General features: G+C 53.5%; 1 pseudogene; it reads left to right on the top strand.

Moving 5' to 3' along the window:
- Positions 1-1,699: 1,699 nt before the first annotated feature.
- On the top strand, positions 1,700-6,481 carry LOC123031928 (annotated as a pseudogene).
- Positions 6,482-7,709: the final 1,228 nt, after the last annotated feature.

Below are 7,709 nucleotides of genomic sequence, written 5' to 3' on the forward strand. Positions count from 1 at the left end.
GGCCTGCCATCAGTTCACACACTGCTGATGAAAGCCCAGACACAGTGGGCAGGCCATGTTGCAAGGATGTCAGACCACCGCATCCCCAAACAGCTCTTCTATGGTGAGCTGTCTCAAGGAAAGCGATCGCAAAGGGGACAAAAGAAGTGATACAAAGACATGCTGAAAGCTTCTCTCAAGTTTCTGGTTATCGACACCACCTCCTGGGAGAACTTGGCACAAGACCAATTGACATTGCACATGCTGATCCACCAAGGCTGCCAAACTTCTGAAGCCAGAAGGACAACCATAGCACAAGAGAAGCGAGCACTCCGTAGAGCCAGAGTTGCAAATGTTGCAACAATGGTGCCCACATGTTAGGTCTGCCTAACATGTGGCAGAACACTCCATGCCCGTATCAGCCTTATCAGCCACCTGCGGACACACCGTGGACAACTCACAACCCATTCGATGTCAAGGTCCTCATCAGAAACGATGGACGAACATCAATCCACCGGACAGTGCTTTGGTGTATCCCAAAACTCCTCAGTTTCTCCTTCCTTCTCATTAGGTGGCCAAAGTATTTGAGTTTCATCTTCAATATTTGGCCTTCTAAGAGCAGTCAGGGTTGATCTCCTCTAGGACTGACCAGTTTGATTGCCTTGCAGTCCAAGGGACTTGCAGGAGTCTTCCCCAGCACAATTCAAAGGCCTCAATTCTTTGGTGCTCAGCCTTCCTTATGGTTCAGCTTTCACAGGCATACATTGCAATGTGGAAAACCATAGCCTTGACTATATGCACTTTTGTCAGCAGGGTGATGTCTCTGCTTTTTAGTATGCTGTCTAGATTTGCCATAGCTTTCCTCCCCAGGAGCAAGCGTCTTTTAATTTTGTTGTAACCCCCCCCCCCATAATCGAACATGCAGCCAGGGCATGGCTCGTCATGGGTAAAAAGCATGATCAGGGTGTCCTGTTCACATGAGAACAAGAACAAGAACCCCAACGAATGTGCACACTATGCAAGGATAGAAACAAAGCAGGCTATGCTCAAGCATAACTGCAGATGTTACGCCCTTGTACCCTCGCTTGCTTGCTTTAGCATGAGAAATGTGCAAATGTAGCTCAGTGGGGTTCCCCCATTGTTCGCTGTTATTCAAGCACCTGCATAGTTGTAAAAGAGTATAAAAAAGCTGCTCTCTTCTGCTCGGGACCGCACTCCAATGAGTGTGGTCCCTGCAGGTAATAAATCCCCTCTTGAAAATTCCAACTAGTCTCTGGTCTCATTTGTAAAACCGCCAGATACAACATTTGGAGGCCCCAGCGAGATCTTGAGACTACCGGTCTTGCCTCCCCGCAACACCAGGGACGGGCCCATAGGCATCTTATGCCTCTACCCCGGTTCGGTGGGACATCTGACTAGCCGAGAGAGGAGTAATCGGTAAGTGCGCACGGCGGTTACCCGCCATCTGTTCTGAATATCTGCAGATCTGGTATTGGAAAGAAAAGCCTGCTGGACGCAGCACGGGCCACTTTCTGGTCTGGGCCGAGACGTCGCCCCCGGCCTCAGTTCCTGTTTAAGTTGTGCGTTTGTCTAGACTGTCTGTTTTGTCGTCTGTCTTGCTGTCTTCTGTTGTCTGTCTTGTTGTCTGTCGTCTGTCTTGTTGATGTTTCATCTGTTTTGTTGATCTGACACTTGAGTAATCTTTTTACAGGACTTGAAAATGGGGCAGGGCCAGTCCGTCCCGACCACCCCTTTGCAATGTCTTCTGAATAACTTTTATGATTTCTTTAAGAGGGCTTCAGGATTCGGGGTCTCCGTCAAGCCAGGGACCCTCCAGACCCTTTGTGAATTAGAGTGGACCACTTTTGACGTGGGATGGCCCTCAGAGGGCTCTTTTGATTTGATCTTGATTAGGAACGTTGAGGCTGTAATCCTTCGGAGTCCTGGACACCCAGATCAGATTCCATATATAGAGACGTGGCTGGACATCGCCAAGACGAGACCTGGTTACATTAAACGGTGTCAACGGAAACTCCCAGGATCCATGTGTCTTTCTCTCCTTACAGTTAAAAAGGGCGGCGAACCCCACGTCAGATCACCCCTCACCCCATCCACAAAACCCCACATCCTCGCAGATGATCAGACGGGGCCGGAGGATGCCCTGGACACATGGACTCAGCCACCTCCCTATGCCCCGAATTCCCAGGCTACTGGGAGCCTGCCCCACACTTCCCTCAGTCCGTCCCGAACGCAGAGTGGACTTCCGTATGGCCCCCGTCCATCTGTCCCTCCGAAGTCCACTCTGCCCTTGCCATCCTCTGGCCACAGGGACATACGGGTGTTGCCGGCCTCCCCCGATCCCGGCCCTGAGCCCTCCACTCTGTTGCCCCTCCAGGAGCTTGCCCCTGCACAGGGGACGGGCTGTCTGTTTATGGTTTATGTCTCTTTCTCCACAAGTGACCTGTATAACTGGAAACTACAAAATCCTCCTTTCTCTGAAAAACCACAAGGCTTGATCTCGTTACTAGAAACGGTTTTTCACACCCATCGCCCTACTTGGGATGACTGCCAGCAACTCTTGCAGGTTCTTTTTACTTCCGAGGAGCGCGATCGGATTCACCTCGAGGCTCAGAAGCAGGTTCTTGGCACAGATGGCCAACCCACCACTGACCCGGTTAGTCTGGAAACGAGCCTCCCAGCCCAACAACCCAACTGGGATCCAAATACGGTTGCTGGGGAAGGAGCTCTAACTAGGTACCGCCAACTTCTTCTGCAGGGTCTCCGCGGTGCAGCCCGGAAGCCCACCAATTTGTCTAAAGTAAGTGAGATAGTTCAGAGCCCCCGGGAATCCCCCGCCGCTTTCTTGGAACGCCTACTTGAGGCATATAGGCAATACACACCTATAGACCCACGGGCGGCCGAAAACCCGCGGGCAATAAACATAGCCTTTGTTACACAGTCGGCCCCAGACATTAGGGAAAAGATTCAAAAGGTAGATGGGTTTCAAGGGAAGAATCTCAGTGGACTAGTCGAGATAGCTCAGAAGGTTCTTAATAATTGTGAGGACCCAGAAGATGCAGGCACAAAGAAATTAACCAAAGTCGTCTTAGCGACCATGCAGGAAACTAGCGACAGGAATCGAGGGGGTCCACAGAGGAATGGGGGTCGCCCCCGCCTAGAAAAAGATCAATGCGCCTACTGCAAGGAGATGGGCCACTGGAAAAGCGAGTGTCCCCGTAAGAAGAAAGTGAACCCAAAAGGAAAGAGTCTCCTCACTCTTGAGGAAGACTGAAGGGGCCAGGGCTCTGTCAATTTGGGCCCCTGAGAGCCCTTGGTAACCTTAACTGTGGGGGGCCACCCAACCACCTTCCTGGTAGATACCGGGGCAGCCCACTCAGTTCTCTGGGAGGGGGTCGGCCATCTTACTGAAGAAAAGACTCAGATCATAGGGGCAACGGGGCGACCCAGGGCTTACCCTTGGACTTCAGCTCGTGTGACTGATCTGGGAAAAGGGACTATAACTCATTCCTTCTTGGTAATCCCTGAATGTCCCTTCCCCCTCCTGGGACGAGACCTCTTAAGAAAATTGCGAGCCTCGGTGTCATTCCAAGAGGACAGCACCCACCTCAGCCTGGGCTCTCCGCAGCCTGCTGCCCTTCTGCTTACTGTACCCTTGCAAGACAAGTATCTCTTCTTCGAAAGTCAGGTGCCAGAAAGCCCCTCTGAGGCTTTAAAAGAACTCCAAAAATAAATTCCAGGAGTATGGGCCGAAAACAACCCTCCTGGTCTAGCGGCTCATCAGCCACCCATCGTGGTACAGGTCAGCAGTTCGGCCACACCGTTTCGGAAACCCCAATACCCCATTCCAGCCAGGGCGAAGTTAGGAATACGTAAGCATATACAGAGACTGCTGGAAGCAGGAATTTTAGTACCCTGCAGGTCGCCATGGAACACCCTGCTGTTACCAGTCAAGAAGCCCGGCACCGAGGACTACCGGCCAGTTCAGGACTTACGTGAGGTAAACGCCCGGGTAGAGACTGTCCACCCAACTGTGCCAAACCCTTACACACTACTCAGTCAGCTGCCACCAGACCGGGAGTGGTACTCGGTCTTGGACTTAAAAGACGCTTTCTTTTGCATACCGCTGGCCCCGGTGAGCCAGCCTCTTTTCCCCTTTGAATGGACGGATCCGGACCAGGGCTTCTTGGGCCAACTTACGTGGACCCGGCTGCCACAGGGGTTCAAGAACTCCCCTACTCTCTTTGATGAAGCTCTGAGTAGAGACCTTTTCCCTTTCCGGGAAACCCATCCCGAGGTTACCCTTTTGCAATATGTGGATGACTTGCTCTTGGCGGCGGAGTCCGCGTCTGTGTGCCTGCAGGTGACTCGAGACCTCCTGGCCGCTCTGGGCTCCATGGATTATCGGGTTTCGATAAAGAAGGCACAAATCTGTAGTCAGAGGGTGACCTATTTGGGATATGATCTAAGTGGGGGAAAACGGACACTGTCGGCCAGCCGAGTCCGAGCAATCCAGAATATTCCCACGCCTACGACTAAACGACAAGCCAGAGAATTCTTGGGCACGGTAGGGTACTGCCGGCTGTGGATCCCCGGCTTTGCCGAGATAGCGAAACCCCTCTATACCAACACGGGAGGAAAAGGTGACTCCCTCATGTGGACTGAGATTGAGCAATCAGCATTTCAGGCTCTTAAAAGGGCTATTACCACGGCCCCCGCTCTAGCCCTACCTGACCTTAAGAAACCCTTCGAACTCTTTGTGGCCAAGGCTCGAGGTATAGCAAAAGGAGTTTTAACCCAGACTTTGGGCCCATGGAGATGGCCTGTTGCATATTTATCGAAACGACTAGACCCAGTGGTGGCGGGGTGGCCCACTTGCATGACAGCAATTGCCGCGACAGCGGTCCTGGTGAAAGAGGCCAAGAAACTGACCCTGGGCCAGGACCTCCAAGTCACTGGGGCTCATGCCGTGGAAACCCTCCTCCGCAGTCCACCGGATCGGTGGATCTCCAACGCCTGAGTGACTCAGTACCAGGTACTTTTATTGGACCCTCTGCGGGTCACCTTTTCCAAAGCAGCGGTCCTTAATCCAGCGACCCTACTGCCAGACGATCAACACGAGAGTCCCACACATGATTGTGCTGAAGTCCTCGACACCCTGACCGGCACCAGACCAGACCTGACGGACGTTCCGCTAGGACAGCCAGCCCTCAATTTGTTTACAGACGGGAGCAGTTTTGTCAAGGACGGGATTCGATATGCGGGAACAGCGGTAGTCACCAGTTCTGAGGTAATATGGGCACAGGCTCTGGGGCATGGCATGTCAGCACAAAAGGCAGAACTTGTCGCCCTGACACAGGCCCTCCGGTGGGGGAAGGGAAAAGCTCTCAACATTTATACGGACAGCCGATACGCTTTCGCCACGGCTCATGTCCATGGAGCACTATACCAGGAACGAGGGCTGCTAACCTCTGGAGGGAAGGACATTAAGAATGCAAACAAAATTATGTCCCTCCTAGAAGCCCTCTGGCTACCTGAACGAATAGCTATAATTCATTGCCCTGGGCATCAACGGGATGGTTCGGCGGTCTCGCAGGGAAATAACTTCGCTGATAGAACCACAAAGGAGGCTGCCTTAAGACCAGTAGGGGCTCTCAAAATTCTCTCGGTTCAGATGCCGTCACGGGCTCTCCCGGACCGACCAACCTACTCGAAGGAAGATATCGAGCTGGGCAGGAAGTTGCGGTGCTCTGAGACTGAGGCGGGATGGCTGAAACACCCCGATGGAAGAATCTTTCTCCCCCAAGCACTTGGGGGGGATCTTCTTCTCCAGACCCATCGAGCCACACACTTGGGAACGGCCCGACTCTGTCAGCTATTCCGACCCCATTTCTACCTGCCCGGACTATCGACTCTGGCTGATTCCATAACCTCCGGGTGCGCCTCCTGTGCGGGAGTTAACGCTGGTCCTAGCCGGCTCTCCACCGCCCCGGGCGTCCACCATCGAGGATCCCAGCCGGGAGAGCACTAGGAAATAGACTTCACTGAGGTAAAACCTACCTGAGGTAGGTATCGCTATTTACTGGTCTTCATCGACACCCATTCCGGGTGGGTCGAAGCGTTCCCTACAAAGGGAGAGACAGCCTTGATTGTTGCCCGGACTCTCCTGCATCAAATTTTACCCAGATTTGGCGTACCCCTAGCTCTGGGTTCAGATAATGGTCCGGCGTTCATCGCCCAAACTTCCAAATTGGTAGCCAAGGCTCTAGGAATTGATTGGAAGCTGCATTGTGTGTATAGGCCGCAGAGCTCAGGACAGGTAGAGAGGATGAACAGAACGTTAAAGGAAACCTTAACAAAATACACACTTGAAGTTGGCGGCCCCTGGACGGACCTCCTTCCATTTGCCCTCCTACGCACGCGATATTCCCCTTATAGGAACGGTTTTACCCCCTTTGAAATTGTATTTGGGCGACCGCCCCCTCTGCTCCCCCGCCTGGCGGAGGAGACGCGCGCCGAGTTGTCTAACCACAACTTGCTTGAGTCCTTGCAGGCCCTCGATCGCGTCCAGCATGATATTTGCCAACAGGTTCAGTCCAACATGGGCGGGACTACTGAGGCTCCGGACCCCACGGCCGACCCTCCCCCACGCGTAAACCCGGGAGATTGGGTCTGGCTAAAGAACTTTCACCCTGTCACCCTAGGTGCCTGGTGGCTAGGACCCTTCCAGGTGATCCTTTCCACTCCCACGGCGGTAAGACTGGCCAAAAAACCCCACTGGTTCCATATAACACAGATAAAGCCTGCCTCGCCGGTCCTCTCGGAACAATGGATGGTACACCAAACCGGAAACCCTCTGCGGGTCAAGTTGAAAAGGGTCTCCTCCTCCTCCCAGCAGCCCTCTTGATTCTTCTCGCCTGCCCAGTAGGCTGTCCCCTCTCGAACCCACACCAGCCACTTACCATGGAATAGACATTGCAGACTGATTGGCAGATCTCCCCACCAGTAGCAACCGTCCTGACTCACACCCACGATACCTCCCCGGACTTCCACATAGATTTCTGCCAACTGTTTCTGCCCGGGTGGACCAACCCGGGCCCTTTTTCGGTGGACACGGTTGGGGGGGGGGCGCCTGATCTGAGGTTATGGATGTGGAACTGATACCTTGGAAAGGGGACTGTCTCAGGAGCAATATTATGGCTGTCCATTGGATGGGAGCCCCACTTGCGGTGACGCGCCCAACTTCTACTGTGCCCGATGGGGTTGCGAGACTTTCACTACCTGGTTGGAAGGCCAAGATAAGGATCCATGGCTCACGGTGAAAAGGGTGCAGGCCGGCCAGGCGGAGACCAGCAGACGTAACCCCCTGAGCCTCAAGATCAGACGAGGCAGAGAAGATTCTTGGGTAAAAGGTAAAACCTGGGGGCTGCGCTTGAATCTGTATGGTCCTGATCTGGGCATACTTTTCACGATTCAGAAGCGGGTTATCTCACAACCCTGGGGCCCGGTGGGACCCAACCAGGCCCACCCTCGCCCTCAGGTAGGGAACCCCACCCCCACTCACCGCATCCCTGACCCTCGCACACAGCGTGCTCCAGCCTGGGCTGCTAGCCGACCGTCATCCAGCCGCGCATTTACATTAGTGTCTGCAGTTTTTGAAATCCTCAACGGGACCAACCAAACATTACTGAAACATGTTGGTTATGCCTGAG

Source organism: Varanus komodoensis, unplaced genomic scaffold (genome assembly GCF_004798865.1).
Source record: "Varanus komodoensis strain SLA01 unplaced genomic scaffold, ASM479886v1 scaffold51, whole genome shotgun sequence".
NCBI classification, from domain to species: domain Eukaryota; kingdom Metazoa; phylum Chordata; class Lepidosauria; order Squamata; family Varanidae; genus Varanus; species Varanus komodoensis.